The sequence below is a fragment of the Mus pahari genome, unplaced genomic scaffold (assembly GCF_900095145.1).
Source record: "Mus pahari unplaced genomic scaffold, PAHARI_EIJ_v1.1 scaffold_7384_1, whole genome shotgun sequence".
NCBI classification, from domain to species: Eukaryota; Metazoa; Chordata; class Mammalia; order Rodentia; family Muridae; genus Mus; species Mus pahari.
In genome coordinates this window covers 12,334-29,592 of record NW_018392326.1, presented here as the reverse complement: position 1 = coordinate 29,592, position 17,259 = coordinate 12,334, and the positions used below count along the sequence as shown (strand labels likewise).

General features: G+C 40.8%; 1 pseudogene; it reads right to left on the bottom strand.

Moving 5' to 3' along the window:
- Positions 1 to 9,879: 9,879 nt before the first annotated feature.
- On the bottom strand, positions 9,880 to 16,000 carry LOC110314949 (annotated as a pseudogene).
- Between the last annotated feature and the right edge of the window lie 1,259 nt (positions 16,001 to 17,259).

Here is a 17,259-nt window from a genome sequence, read left to right as displayed (position 1 = left end):
TCATTACTGAGCATATTATAATTAGTTCTGTGAGATAATTAAAACAAAATTATATGAGGTACAAATGCCCTCTGCTATAGTATTTTCTTTCTTTTTTTTTTTTGACAAATCACAGAAAATATCATTTTAAAATCTTCCTTTAGAGGCTCCACTTTATTATGCACTTTTACAAAACATTTCTAATTATTTCTCTTTGCCACTCCTACATTTAATAATTATTTCTTTTTAAAACTTTTTAAAGTTTTAAAACCTTTTCATTTTTGTTTTTGTTTTTGAGACAGGGTTTGTCTGTATAGCCCTGGCTGTCCTGGAACTCACTCTGTAGACCAGGCTGGCCTCGAACTCAGAAATCCGCATGCCTCTGCCTCCCAAGTGCTGGGATTAAAAGCATGTGCCACCACGCCTGGCTTAAAACCTTTTTAAAATTCTGTTCTCTGGGGAATATTCTGTTATGAGCATATATTATAAACTCTAGGGTCTAGAATTTCAGCTTCTGTCTCTGCTCAACATTCCTGTATCTGGGATCATCCTGTGGCTCGATTCTCTCATACAGCTCCCACATCTGGAAATTGTGGAGAATTTTGATCTCGTGCCTAAGATGGTATCTCATACCTAATCTGAATCTCATGGTCAAGCCTGGATTTAAGGCCTTATGTTGTACACCAAATAGTGTGAGAATTTTGTGATCCCATTTGAGGGAAAATTAAGACATGGAGACATCTATATATTTTAAAACTGTTGCCCTTGTGCTGGGATAGTCTTTCACCTAGCTACTAACTTAAATTGACTTCTCAAACATTCTATCTTTCCATGTGAGTCTCACTAACTAACACCCTATTCCATTCTGTCTTCCTTCCTTCTCCTTTTCCATCAATCTGTATCTCCATTTGTCTCCCTGCATCTCTGTATATATCTTGTTCTGCCTAGAAAGCCTGGCTGTATTTCCTGCTCCAGCTCCAGATGCCAGCTCTTTATTATGCAAAACCCAATATTTCTTCATTGTAAAGGCAGGTAAGGAAGTGTCTGTCACATCCTGCTAGCTGGGTAATGCTGGGTCCTGTTTTTCTGTTAAAATTTTGGGCTTGAGGAACAAGATATACATATATTCAAAGAGTACCCTTAAACCTCTTAAATCCATCTCTTCTAACTACAAAACTGATTTCATTGTAAAAATGATTACAAATCCAAATATGATAAAGAAGACAAGCCTCTGCCACCTTTAAAGTCCTTGCGTGGCAGCCATCAGTCTTTCAAATAAAACGGCACATCCACAAGGCTACTGGGTCTCTAATATGCTAGGAAAATCTCACACTGAACTTTCAATAAAAATTCATAATAGCCAGAAATTGGAAACAACCAAGATATCTCTCAACCAAAGAACAGATGCAGAAAAAGTGGTTCATTTACACATTGGAATACTACTCAGCTATCAAAACAATGATATCATGAATTTTGCAGGCAAATGGATGAAACTAGAAAATTTCATCATCAGTGAGGCAACCCACATGCAAAAGTATATTCAGGATTTACTCTCACTAATGAATGGTTATTAGCCATAACGTACAGGATAACCAGGATACATCCCACAGACCCAAAGAAGTTAAACCAAAAGGAATTCCCAGGTGAAAATGCTTGAATCTAACATAGAGAGGGAAATAGAAGTCATAGTAGGCAGAGGGATGAAGGAAACTGGGTGAGAGATGGGATGGAAAGGGAAATGGAGGGATCAGGTCAGGTGTGTGGAAAGACAGGAGGGCNAGAGAGATAGGAGAATGAATGGAAAGCTGCAACTGCAGCAGGTGGGAAGAATCTCTTGGAAATCCCAAAGTCAAATGATGGTGTGGGGAGCTGTTCTCACAATCGCCATGGCAAGATGGTGCTGGCATCTGGTGTTCTAACTAGTAAACAAGTGGTCTGCACATGTGCCAGGTAAATTTCCATCCCTTGCGCCCTGCCTGTCCTGTGGCATCATCTGGGCTGATAGTGAGCAGCCAACCAGGGAGCTACACGTCCTAGGCGGAGAACATTTCCTATATAAGGGAGAGGGTTTTTCACCTCGGGGTCTCCGCTTTTGAGTAGCTTATGCATTGCCTCTCGAGATGCATTAAAGCTTTACTGCAGAAGGATCCTAATGAGGTGTCGCGTCATTCTTGCTGGCGAGATGGTAGCACGGCGCATGATGGGGGATGCTCCCAAAAGTCAATACTTGGGACATTATCCAGTTGCCTAACAGTGGAGACAGGGAACCTGAAGAGGCCAAGTCATATAGGAAGGGAGGAACTCAGTGTAGGGATAAGGACACCAGCCCACCCACAAATCTTCCAATCCAAAATTTGTCCTGTCTAAAGGAAATTCAGGGATAAAGGTGGAACAGAGATTGAGAGGATGGCCAACCATCCCAATTTGAGACACATCCCATGGGTAAGCACCAATCTGTGACACTATTAATGATATACTCTTATGCACCAGACAGGAGCCTATCATAACTATCATCTGAGAGACCACACCCAGCAGCTGACTGAAATAGATGCAGATACACATAGCCAAACATTGGGTAGAAGTCAGAGACTCCTTTGGAAGAGTTGGGGGAAGGACAGAAGGCCCTGAATGGGCTAGGAACTCCACAGGAAGGCCAACAGAGTCAACTAACCCGGATCTCTAGGACCTTTCAAAGACTGAGCCACCAACAAGGGAGTACATATGGGCTGGACTGAGGCCCCAGACACTCATGTAGCAGATGTGCAGCTCAGTATCTGTGTGGACCCCACAACACTGGAACCAGGGACTGTCCCTAAACTATAACCTGACTCTGGAANCCATTCCCCAACAAGNCTGACTTGNCTGACCTTGGTGGAGAGGATGTGCCTAATCCTGCAGAGACTTGATATGCCAGANTCNGGGNATATCCAGGGGAGCACAACCATCTCAGAGGAGAAGAGGAGTGGGTATAGGGGGAGACTTTGTGAGGGGAGAAGCAATATAGGGGAGACAGAATTTTGAATGGAAAGAAAGGGGATGGAGGGAAGAAGGAAGGAAGGAAGGAAGGAAGGAAGGAAGGAAGGAAGGAAGGAAGGAAGGAAATAAAGATTTTGTTTAAGTGAGCAAATTCTAAATTCATTGGTAATTGATTAATATGGTCTTTAATGATTCTAAGTTCAGCTCTTCCATAAGAATTGTAGGGGCGCCAGGAGTGGTGGTGCATGCCTTTAATCCCAGCACTCGGGAGGCAGAGGCAGGTGGATTTCTGAGTTCGAGGCCAAGCCTGGTCTACAAAGTGAGTTCCAGGACAGCCAGGGCTATACAGAGAAACCCTGTCTCAAAAACAAACAAACAAACAAACAAACAAAGAATAGTATGGGCTTTTTATTGAAAATAACCAAATCAACATGGAAGCATGCATTACACTAACAACAAAAACAAAACAAAACAAAACAACACGAAAAAAATATTAACAATAAAAATTTTAAATGCCTGACAGACAGAGGAGCAGATAAAATGATTCTAAAACAGGCTGATGTTTTCCTATATTAGACACTCCTACCAGGGATTCAATTGATGGGTGTTGGTGGTCTCTCCCAAGCACTGATTACTCAAGACTTTTATAAATGAGAAGACACACATAGAACAAATGGAACCATCAGACACCTAATGGCTGATGTGGCCACTAACTTGCTAGNTAGAGATGTCTTAGAAGATTTAGATGTGGTCCATGTTAGTGAGGAACAGAGAGAATGCCTCCAGATGGAAAAGTATGAAAAATACCGAGCTCAAAATACCCTCCATTCTAAGGGTAACTGTTATGTATCTTACTCCCTACCTGCAATGGATCATTGATGACTTCATCTGGGTTGAACAGTGAACCCTGAACTCGGAGAAGTTAATAATCTTACAACAATTTGTCAAAAACTAATGCGATATGGGCCATATACATCCCTCTAGAATCCCCAGGTCTTGGTAATTAATAAGAAAACCAGGACCCGAAAGGTCCTTCAGGACTTAAGAGTAGTCAACAAAACCATGAAAGTTTGGGGCTCACCATCATGGCCTCCCCCTTGCCTAAGCTATACCTAATAACACCCAAATATTGGTATTAGACACTAATATCTGTCTCTTTTTAATTCCACAACAGGAACAAGATTGCAGGCACTTTGCTTTCTTAATACTTAAAATCAACAAATCAGGACCAACTGATAGATGTAAGTGGATCATTCTTTCCTAAGACATGGCTAACAGTCCAAGTATTTGCCTGGAAGCAGTAGCTCACGCATTAAAACCCCTTATCCAGTCAGGTCTTCATATATATGATTATATGGATGAATTACTACATATGTTGCTAGACAAACAACAAGGCACAAAGGCCCTAAAAAAAAAGAGGCTTTACTATAGCAGAGGATGAGATTTAGCTTGTTCTGCCCATCACATTCCTAAGAACTGAAATTACCCTAACCACAGTCCAATCAGCTAAACCAGTTATTGATTACTGACTTTGCCAACCTGTTCACTCTAATTGACCTTCAAAGCTTTTTAGGCAATGCCAATTGGCTTAGACCTTGGCTCTTCATACTGATGAACCAATTACACTTTCTGTTTGACTTACTTAAGGGTGAAAAAAACCCTGCCTCTNCTCCCTCCCAGATACCAGCAACTTTTTTCTGGCAACCATCCCACTAAAAATGTCTCCCTGGCTCACTATGATCCACAGGAGCCAATCCACACACCGATATTTCACTCCTCTCCCACAGTATTTGGACTTCATAGAAACTAGAATGGATCCATGGACCAAAAGGGGATTGCCTCAACTATTAGCGAAAGTTGACATTATCCACCTTGATAAGTATGGAAAGAGAGTACACCTTATAGATTATATGCAAGGAACCTGATGTGATCATTTTACCCTTTCCCCCTCCCAGACATATAATGGCTTATAAACACACAGACACAGACACAGACACAGACACAGACACACACACACACACAGACACACAAACCACACCTCATTTTCTTATTGGCTTCCCAGGACAAATAGACAATCACTACCCTTAGGATGAATTACTGGCAACCATACCATTCTTTAGATGACGCCTTCCTTGCATATTCTTCTGACCCCATATCCCACAAGTTCCCATGCCTTTTACTAAGGAGCTGACTATGTGATATATTGAGGAAAAAATGAAACCCAATCACATGTTTTCTCCCAACCGAAGAAATCTACCCAATTAAAAGAACTATATGCCATCTTTCAGGTCTTACCACACCTAAAAGAACTATTTAATCTATATTCAAACAACATTTATGCAGTTAGCCTACACTAGCTAGCATGCTTCTACATCAAACTGGATGGTACCCCTTTTCCCCACTAGTAATTAAAGTTTCAAAACCATTTCATACTAGAACATTTCCAATTTTAATCATCCATATATGGTCATATTCATTCTTCTCTGAATCCCTCTCTGATAGAAATATGTTAGCCAATAAAATTGCCACAACTGAGGCCTTTACTAATACCCTCACCCCTGAAAGGTCTTCATCAGCTGATTTCTATCAAACTAAAAGGGCTGCAACTTAAATTCTCCACCCCTCCATAAAATACCTCAAATGGATTCTCAAAACTTGTGCCACCCCAATTTGTACTCCTGATAAATGCACTAACTCCAAGGGCCATAAGGCTAATGACCTCTATCATCCATATTCAGTCATCTGGTAGCAACAAAACGAAACAAAACAAAACAAAAAACCCAAAAAAGTACTTGTAACCACAGACACTTATCCCTGTTTCATCTAGGCTACAACACAAAATAATGAAAACTCAAAAGAAACTAATTAATGAGATGTTATACACTTTTGTTATCATGGGGGTCCTTCTCCAAATCAAAACTGATAATAGGTCAGCTTTCAAAAGCCACAAAGTCCAAATTGTTATGAAATTTTGAAGATTGTTCACCACACTGGTATCCCCCACAATCCCCAGGGTCAAGCTATCATTGAAGAAACACATCAAAGGCTTAAAAAAACAATCAAATTGGCAACCAGGCTCCCTACCACCAAACACCCAATTAAATCCAGCATTGTTCACACACAATGTGTTAAATGTCCATGCTACCCAGGACAAACCTCCCATTTTTTATCACTGGAGTCAGTCAACACATATCCCGCCCATCTGTTCAGGTAAAAGGAGTCACTAGACAAATGTTATTGTTAATTATAGGAAGGAATTTTGCTGTGTTTTTCCATCCTAGGCCTATATGAGTTCCTGCCATGAAAGTCTGACTCTATGTCACTGACTGAAAAGATTGCCCAACACTTATTGATTCCTTCAGGATGGAAAAGAGAGAAGTGTAGTGGTGAGTTTAGCTACACCGCTTTGGCTCCTGGTGGGTCATACTCCCAGCCACCCACCCAGGATCTCTTTGGATTCATGAAGGAAACACACACACACACACACACACACACACACACACACACACACACACACACACGTCAGTTAATTTATGATGTGCCATAGGCTGGGCACTCCTAAACCTTCCCCTGCTAGCAAATGCTCTCCTCTAGTATTCCTGAGACTCCTTTTTTTTTTTTTTTTTTTTGGTTTTTTGAGACAGGGTTTCTCTGTGTAGCCCTGGCCATCCTGGAACTCACTTTGTAGACCAGGTTGGCCTCGAACTCAGAAATCCAACTGCCTCTGCCTCCTGAGTGCTGGGATTAAAGGCGTGTACCACCACACCCGGCTCCTGAGACTCTTAAACCTTCCCCTGCTATGCCAGGCTGAACAAATTCTTACATGTCTGGTTGGCTTTCTCTCCTGAAGCTCTTCTATCCCATCTCTCCCCGAGTCATGGTGATTCTTTGTCTTCCTTCCTCCCAGTTCCTAGCCAATGCAAATCCAGAGGTTCCACCTCAGTCTACATGCCCAACCATTGGCTGTTGGCTCTTTACTGAGTGATCAAAAACCAATTGGGGACAAGGAATTTCAGCATTTGGACACACAGATTCCCAATTTGGGGGGCTAGATTAATTGAAAGTGTTGGAACCAGTCCCCCAACACAGAAGAGATGGCATCTCCATTGAAACAAGATCTCATGGAAGGACATCCGTAACCTTATGGCACTGTAGGATCCCCTCTCGGTGACCCCCTCGGGTCACAGGAGTCAGGATGTCCCAAAGAAACATGATAGACAGACTTTCTTGATGCAAAAGCATGAGGCAGTTTAATGGCGGAGCTCCGGGCCGATGCATACCTCACACGGGAGGCAGGAGCATCAATGACGAGGCCCAAAAGATAGGGGTTTTTATAGGGAGTTATAGGGAGAGGGTTGGGGGATTTGGGGGGAACTTGGTGCAGCTTCACACAATTGGCTTGATTACAAGTNAGTAGAATAATACATGCAGGTTATAGCATCAACAATTTTAGGGAGGGGGCCAGGGCCAGCAGTTTGGCTGGGTCAGCGTGGCCCAGGCCGCCAGATGGCCAATGAGTCAATCAAAAAATAACCCACAACAGTTCCTGTGTTTATGTCTATCCTTGGGGCTACCCATCCTCAGGAATGTCCAAACAAGGAGCTCTCCTGGACATGCCTGGACTTATTATTGTAAAATCTTCAGCTAGGCCTTCAGGGCCTGTCAGACCTCAGGCCTTTAAGTTCCTAATATTGCCCTATTTGTCTCATGTTATACTTTTGGCTATAAGTTCTCTGCTTTTCTTGAATTCAATCCTTTTCATTTTCCCCTCTTATTCTATTTACCCATTCTAATCCTAAAATTTAAAAGTCGGTCTCTGCCTCTCCTGCTCTCATATATATATATATATATATATATGTTGATATTGTTCCTGGAGTACCATAAGTTTTACTGCATCTATTCTACTCCGGATAAAAGCAATTCCCTTATTAATTAGACAGGGATCAAAAATCAAAACTAGGCACACAATAAGAACTGGTCCAGCTAAGGCGGAAAATAGTCTTCTCCAAGGTCCACTCATTCTGATCAACTTAAGGGGGTGCCTTTTTAACGTGAGACATGTGAACCCAAGTGGGAATTCCTTCCACTTTAACCGCCGTGGGTGTTGTTAGTAGTACCAGGTATAGTCCTTTCCACCTTGGTTCCAGGTTTCCTGCTCGATGTCTCCTCACCAGGACAGTGTGTCCCTCCTCGAATTGATGCGGCACCTGTGTGTCACCAGCAACATAAGTTTCTTTTAACTGTTTTCAAACCTCCTTTTATAATTTTATGAGCCTGTCACATAGATGGGCGGAAGCACCCCATACATTAATTTAAAAGGAGTCAACCCAAAAGTCCTAGGGGTGTTTTGAGCTCTAAATAAAGCGTAAGGGAGAAGGGCTGTCCAATCTTTTCCCATTGGTTTCTAAAGCTAAATTGGTTAGTTTCTTTTAATGTTCTATTCATTCTTTTTACCTATCCTGAGCTCTAGGGCCAATATGCACAATGTAATTTCCAATTCATTCCCAGCTGTCTGGCCAATCCCCGACTTACCTGGGAGACAAAGGCAGGACCATTGTCTGTCCCTATTACCTTGGGTACCGCAAGACGGGGAAGAATTTCTTCAAGTATCTTCTTGGCCACCACATTAGCTGTTTCTTTTTTGGTGGGGAATGCCTCGTCCCATACTGAAAAAGTGTCTATAAAGACTAAAAGATATTTATTTTCATACCGGGCTGGTTTTACCTCAGTGAAGTCAGTTTCCCAGTAGGTCCCAGGCCTATCTCCTCGCAAACACCTTCTTTTTTGGAGCCTGCTGTACCCGGCGTTTGTGAGAATGCAAGCTCGACAGTTCTTTACTAAGTCTTCTACAGCCTTCTTTAATCCAGGGATATGATATGGGGACCTACTGATTAACCTGATCATCTTCTTACATCCTAGGTGGGTGAGGGGATGAATGTCAGACAGGTATTCTCGCCCCTCTTCTTCTGTGAGGGTCTTTTTATCTGTCTCCCTTGCACTTAACTGAAGTCTAGTTTTGACCATCAAAATCATTGGTCCCTGAGCTGCTTTCTTTGCCTCCCGATCTGCCATCTGATTTGATTTTTCTATGAGTCCAGTCCCTTTTTGGTGTCCTGGGCAATGAATAATCGCCACTTTTGCAAGGCAATTGAACAGCTTTTAACAAACTAAGAATTTTTTCTTTATTTTTAATGTCCTTCCCAGCAGATGTCAAAAGTCCACGCTGTCGATATATTATTGCCCTTGAACATAAAGCATGGCAAAGGCGTACCAGCTACCAGTGTAGATATTGATAGCCTCTCCTTCTGCTTGCCTTAAGGCTTGGGTTAGAGTGATGAGCTCTGCTCTCTATGCTGACATCTCAGGGAGACTGCTAGCTGGACTTTTTGTCTGCTACTGCTGCCTCCTGCTTTGCACTTACCTTTCACCATGAAGCTGCTTTCATCAGTGAATCAGGTCACTGCTCCTGGCCATGCCTGGTCTGTGAGGTGTGGCTGAATTTCAGTTTCCTCTACCAGCACTTCTTTACACTTATGTACTGGGGCTTCATCAGCCTCAGGTAATAAGGTAGCGGGGTTAAGACTGGCAGGGGATGCAAAACTTACTTGTTCCGTCAGCAGTAAACTTTGGTGATGTGTCATTCAGGTGTTGGTCTTCCAGCGGACTGGGGGATGCCTGACAATGCTCTCAAGATAGCGTGGGGCCATTATGGTAACATTATGGCCCATGGTCAGCTTATCAGCATCTTTTACCAATACAGCTGCAGCCACTATTGCTCGTAGGCAGGGAGGCCACTCACTAGCCACAGAGTGCAGTTTCTTTGATAGGTACTTTACTTAATGGTGTTTAAAGCACTGAAAATTCTGTGCCTGTGTTGACCAGGAAGTCTATGGGAGTTCCCCCCACTTTTAATGTATCCTTAGGCTCAGGGAGGGGGGCCAAGCCCCATCTCCCCTAGACTTTATCTTCTTTGAGACAGTACTTTTCTCTCCTGTTTCTTTTTAGGGCATTTATGAGCTCAGTGGCCGGTTTCCTTGCAATATGCACATTGGTTTTTCTCCAGGCGCTGTCTGTCTTCTCTGGGTCTTCTTGGCCCCTGCTGTTTTCTATCTCCCAGGTCCCCTAACTGTCTAGTCCTGCTGCCTCTCCTGTCTCTTTCTCTTACTGTGGCCAGAATCCTAGTCAAAACCTTTTCCTGTCTTCTATCTCTTTTATCTTCATCCTCTCTCCTTTCTCTTTCTTCTCATCCCCTCTCTCTTATGATAGTTTCTCAGCTTTCTTAACCACATTCTCTACAGTATAATTCTACAATCCCTCAATCTCTTATAAGCCTCCATGAACCTCTCTAAAAAAACCAAGGGGGGCTCAGTTGTCCCCTGCATAACTTCTCTTTTCTCTCTCTCTCTCTCTTCCTTATAAAGCACTTTCTCTGTCCCTTTTAGCACTTTTTCTGTCTCTTTTACTAGATCATGTAACTCAGCCTCCGGTAACCCTTTTAATCTCTGAAGTTTCTTTCTGATATCCGGGGAGTGGGGAAATGGGCCTGTATGGAGATGACTCCAATTAAGAAGGCATATTCAAACTGAGTCAGACACAAAGAACACACACAATATGACATCGTTTATCCATACAGTCCCCAAGAATTAACACCATTATGTAGAAACAGGTAGAAACTAAGGACACTAAGAACAAATGTTTACAATTTGACATTCATATCCTAAAGAACAAGATTATATGGCCAATTATCAATATTCTGTAACAATCAATCTAATTGCTGCTTGGAACAAAGAACAGACATCTCATCAGGCTTTTAAGACACAATTCTTTGTTGTAGTTTTTCTAAAATACATGAATTTATCTTACAATTTTTTATTAGCACTACAGCAACCTTATAATAGGATGTTAAAACTTTACTTTGAGGTGAAGAAAGATGATTTTACACTAATGTGGACCCTCCCTCTAATGCTGACATTGATGACAACCTGGAGACTGGTGACCACAGATAGCTTCAATCAATGCAATGATATTGGATCCAGTTACCCTCGGAGACTTCACATCATGGATCACCCAAGCCTTTTCTTGGATTAAGGAGTGGGCAGGCATGGCTGCCATGGCAGCTATTATGTGTCTGGCTGTGTTCATCTTCCTATGGTGTTTCTGTCACCTAAAAAGGGATCATACCAGCCATAAGGCTGTGGTCTATCAGGCCCTTGTAGCAATGGACAGCGGAGAAGAGCCCGCTGTGTGGCTTGCATCACTAAAAGGAGATTAAAATCTCACCCCTGTGTGCATGAATATGAATGATGGTGGAGCAGTGTACAGACCAGTACTTTATTTTGGATGTGACTACCAGTTGCTAAAAGAAGGGGCAGGTTTGCCTGCTCAGAGCTATCACCCGGACAGCCAGATTACCATGGGATGTGAGGCTAAGCACTGCACAGGGGGCAGCTAGTATCCAGTTTAGCGTCTTCTGGAGGATATGTCTGATTGCATGAAGGTAGTGTCCAAAAAACCTTTCCCCAGAAAATTGACACAGTTGCTGGTCAAGGTTTCACTGGGTGAGGAACCCAGATGAAGGCATACATAGTAGCCCTTTCTACACTTTTGAGGAATGAGCCCTCTCTGCGTTGTTGGGAATCAGACCTCTGTCTTCACCTATGTGTTGACCAAAGGCTTGTGCTCTCCACCTCAATGAGGTACCCTTCCAACATCTGAGGTTGCTCCTTTACGGAGTGACATGGTCTGTAATGTGTGATCTGCATATAAAACAAAAAAGGGGGAGATGTAGCGTGCCGTACCACATGCCATTACAAGATGGTGCTGACTTCTGCTGTCCATCTGGTAAACAACTCACTTGCCACCTTAGGACAGACATGTGCATTCCTATACAAAATGACTCAGCACAAGTCCTCTTTGTCCAGCCTTATGTTATTGAAGTGATTCCTGCTTTAGCCTATCCCGTGGCAACAGTAAGGCACAGAGCACCCGGGCAGTGAATGCTCGAGTATATAGGGTGGCCTTGTTAGTCCATTAGGGGCCCCTGTAACATCATGAAAGGCATCCCTGAATAAAGTGCTGTTGAGAAGGATCTTAGGCGTCGTGTCGTTCTTGCTGGTCAAGGCCGGTAGCGACATAGAGTCTCTCCAGTATGTAGTAAGATATGGTTTGAAGATGATTGCTTTCTGCAAAAGCTTTACCACATTGATTACATTTGTAATGTTTGTCTCCGGTATCTGGTCTTTGATGAACCCTAAAAGAATAGTCATATGCAAAGGCTTTACCACATTGATTACATTCATAAGGTTTCTCTCCAGTATGCATCCTTTTATGTACTTTGAGATTATTGCCCGTGCAAAGGCTTTATCACATGGATTACATTTGTAAGGTTTCTCTCCAGTATGTGTTCTTTCATGTATTCAACGATACCTGTACTGTGAAAAGGCTTTATCACATTCATTACATTTGTAGGGTTTCTATTCAGTATGAATTCTTTCATCAGCTTTATGGTGACTGTGAGAAAAAAATGATTTACTACACTGATTACATTTAAAAGGTTTCTCTCCAGTATGTGTTCTCTCATGTATTGGAAGATGACTATGGTGTGAATAGGCTTTATCCCANTGATTACATATTTAGAGTCTCCCTCCAGTATGCATTACTTTATGGGTTTGAAGATGACCGCTTTGTGAAAAGGCCTTACCACATTGATCACATTTGTAAGGTTTCTCTCCAGTATGTGTTCTTTCATGTACTTGAAGACAGCTGGGATGTAAAAAGGCTTTACCACATTGATCACATTCATAGGGTTTCTCTCCAGTATGTTTTCTTTCATGTACTCGAAGATATTTGAGCTGTGAAAAGGCTTTTTCACATTCATTACATTTGTAAGGTTTTTCACCAGTATGTGTTCTTTCATGTACTCGAAGATACTGGAGCCGTGCAAAGGCTTTATCACATTTATTACATTTGTAGGGTTTCTCTCCAGTGTGTGTTCTTTCATGTATTCGAAGAAAGCAGGGTTGTAAAAAGGCTTTACCACACTGATTACATTCATAGGGTTTCTCTCCAATATGCCTTCTTTCATGTTCTCGAAGATACTTGAGATGTGCAAAGGCTTTTTCACATTCATTACATTTGTAAGGTTTCTCACCAGTATGTGTTCTTTCATGTATTTGGAGACAACTCTGGAGTGAATAGGCTTTATCACAGTATTTACATGTGTAAGGTTTCTCTCCAGTATGTGTTCTTTCATGTGCTCGAAGATACTTGAGATGTGCAAAGGCTTTTTCGCATTCATTACATATGTAAGGTTTCTCTCCAGTATGTGTTCTTTCATGTATTAGGAGATGAGTCCGGTGGGAAAAGGCTTTATTGCAGTGTTTACATATGTAAGGTTTCTCTCCAGTATGTGTTCTTTCATGTATTCGGAGACAACTCCGGTGTGAATAGGCTTTACCACATTGATTACATTCATAGGGTTTCTCTCCAGTATGTGTACTTTCATGTGCTCGAAGATACTTGAGATCTGTAAAGGCTTTTTCACATTCATTACATTTATAAGGTTTCTCACCAGTATGTGTTCTTTCATGTATTCGAAGATGGGAGGGTTTTAAAAAGGCTTTATCACAGTGATTACATTCATAGGGTTTCTTTCCAGAATGTGTTCTTTCATGTACTCTAAGATTGTTGAGCTGTAAAAAGACTTTATCACATTCATTACATTTGTAGGGTTGCACTTCAGTCTCTGTTCTTTTATTTATTTGGACAGTACTCTGACATGCAAGCACTTCAATATGTGGAAAGCCTTCAGAGTGTTTCTCTCGAGTTTGATTTCTTTCAAGCTTTTGAAAATGACTGTGATATGTGAAGGCTTTATCACATTGTATATATTCATAGGGTTTCTCTCTAGCAGGGCTTCTTTCCTGCCTGCAATGATAATTGGGACATGTAAAATTTTATTACACTAATTACACTGAATTAGTTTCACAATTTTGTCTAATTGTAGGGTAGATACTGATCTTAGGGTTTTAACAGGGGACTAGAGAAATGGCTTAGCTGTTAAGAACATTGACTTCTCTTCCAGAGGTCCTCAGTTCAAACCCCAGCTTCCATATGATGGCTCGCAACCATCTCTAATAGAATAACATGCCCTCTTCTGGTGTTTCTGAAGAAAGTGACAGTGAATTCACATACATAAAATAAATAATAAAATGAAACAATGAAAATAATCTTTAATCACATTGTTTACAAGCTTGGTGTTCCCTTTCCTTGTGGGTTGTTTTTCATCATTAAAGATACCTGTGATGTTTAGGGTATTTATTACATGGCTCACATTTACACCAGACTTTTTATACATCAAGTTTTTCAGATACTTGAAGAAAACTGCATGAATTCAAAGATTGACCACTATAATTATGTTCACAAATTTTCTTGCACTGTGAATCATATTGTATTTGAAAATGAAGGACAATCAGAAATTCCATGTTCTTAATGCTCATAGGATTTTTTGCAGTATAATTTTATGGTTGTATTCCAAATGAAGCTGAAAATCTAAGTGACTACAAACTTGTATCTCATTCAGAAAGTCTCCTCGAAGTGGGGCCGATCATATATTGTTGTGGATAGCCCTGTGGCTAATTATATTTGATGTTAATTTCATTCTCCTAAGAGTGGTTGTGAATATGGAATGAGTCAGCCCTCATGTGATTTCCTGTAAACCTGCTTCCCACCTTAATTTGTAAAATAAAGAGAACTGATTATTGGGCAGATTAAAGGGAAGGTTGAGTGGAAGGTGGGAAGAGAGAAGGAGAAAATGGAAGAGAGAGAGGACACAGAGGAGGAGGAAGATGAAAAGCAGAGTAGAAGCACATGGCCTGGAGAAACTGCAAGTTCTAAGGGGTCTCATGGATGGAGAAGATGGTAGTGTAAGTAGCAGTAGATCTGCCCAATCTAGGCACACAGCATGTGTTCATATGAACTGAGTTGTGTTTTCACGGAACAGGGCCTATTTGGGTTAGAGATTTACTACAACAGTATATGATCTCATAAATAGTTCTGGGAAAGAGATATCCTCTGTTTCTTTCAAAATCCCTCTGCTCATATGGCCTGTATCCAGNATGACATTTGATATACCTATTACAAGAATAACAAATAAAGGGTTTCCACCTTACATTCACACAGTTTGACTTTTTGTTCCTCATATGGTAGAGATTAAGGTTTCTCCAGCACAACATCCTTAAAGCTCATGAACTTCCCCTCTCACTAAACTACCAGATTTCAGACAACTATATGATTAACAACAGCTTTACTATGGAGTATTTGCTCAGTAGAAGATTTTGGACATACACATATCACCTATTATTCAGTGTGTNTACTATTTGCAATATCTGAGTTGCGTGAATGTACATGGAATGNCAGCACAACAGTGTAGATCGAATGGTGATATGATTCAAATCGTTACATCTGTTAAGAAATACTGTGATAGAGGAATGTGTTGCAACAACCTATCAGGTGCTTGGAAGCAAGGTACTTGGTTTTGTGAGAATCTAATAGTCAAGAACTAACCTAAAGCAGTGAATAAAATATTGTTGCTGCTCCTTAAAACTGAGAACACATTAAATTTTCCTCAGAAGGTCATTAGAATAAGGTTTCACAAAAAATTACCTTCCATATCTTCTATCATTTTGACAATGTTCTTCAATGTTATGGTCATTCCATTTGTAACCTAAAATATAGGACCAGAAAATAATTATTGTTGGAAATCACTCCATAAGCCACTATATTAAGTGAACCTTAGACCCATGCCCTCGTTATTCGCCTCATTCTTCATTATTCTCATTCAAGATTACACAAGGGCATCAATAACAAAGAAATCAGCTGTTCCCCCACCTTATTTTAAAACTGAAAGGAAAATTCAGGTTTACCTATAATAGCGAGATTGCTGTAGATCTCCAGCATTACATCTTTGTAAAGTTTCTTCTGAGATGGATCCAGCAAGGACCACTCCTCCCGAGTGAAGTGGATATGCACATCCTTAAAGGTCAATGCATCCTAAAATCCCATACATACGTACAACACAAAGTGTGACAGTGATAATACTGTAATGAATACTTCACTGACAATATATTAATTTGATCTTGATAATTTCCACACTTAGATCATGACAGAGAAATTCTGTTATAACCATGAAATTGCTGGGTGTATTTGCTCAAGCCCTTAATCGCAATGCTCACCAAGTACAGGCATGTGTATCTCAATGATTTGTATGGCAATCCGGTCTATTAAACAAGTTCCAGGAAAGCCAGCACTACTCATTATGACCCTGTCTCTGTTGCAAAATCTATCAACAACAGAACCCAACAAAACCAAAGCACCCAACAACAATAAAAACAACAAAATAAAAACCCAAAGAAGACAGACAGAAAGAACCTCAGAGGTTTTCAGTGAACTTCCTACAAAGAATTAAATAGTCACTGTAGTTTTGTCTTCATATTCCAGGATCCTGAAATTCCACAGTTTAAACTGTGACATTAATAAGATGTTACTTAAAGTCAATCAATGTTCAAAGTTATAATGAACAAATGGAAACATTAGCAAAGTAAATGCTTTTCATAAATAAACAACATAGTGCAGGAGAGATGGCTCAGTGCTTAATATCTCTTGCTGGTTTTAGATATAGGATTCATGTGCTAGTACTTACCATGGAAGCTCAGAACTATTCATGACTCCAAGTTGAGGAGTTCTGAGGCCATCTTTTGACTATAGTGAGGACTGAGCACACAGAGGTGCATATGCATTCATAGTCATTCAAACATTTCAAAACAAAGACAACATGTAAGAAGCATGTCTCATTCTTAAAATCAAATGAATCAGAAGAATCAGGAAGTATTAATGCTACCCAGGGAATTAGAATAATACTCTCTGGAAATTTTTATTATTCAAGATATAAGTGAAGCACAAAGCAACAATATATGCTTGTCATGTGAAAAAAAAAAAAAAAACCATCCATTCCAGGCCCTGAGACCATAAAGCCAGGCATGTTGACCCACATATAATCCCAGCCCTAAAGAGCCAGATAGGAAGATCTCTAAATTTAGGTCCTTTCTAGTCTATATAACTACTTCTAGGATATTCAGGGTTTCACAGAGAAACCCTGTCTTCAAAAAGAAAAACAACAAAATTAAAACTATAAAAACATTACAATAGCAAAATAAGGTAGGAGTGAATGGGGATTGCTTCTACACTATCAGATTTCATTTAGGGAAACAGTCTATTACGGTGACAGCATGAGAAAGAAACTGACTG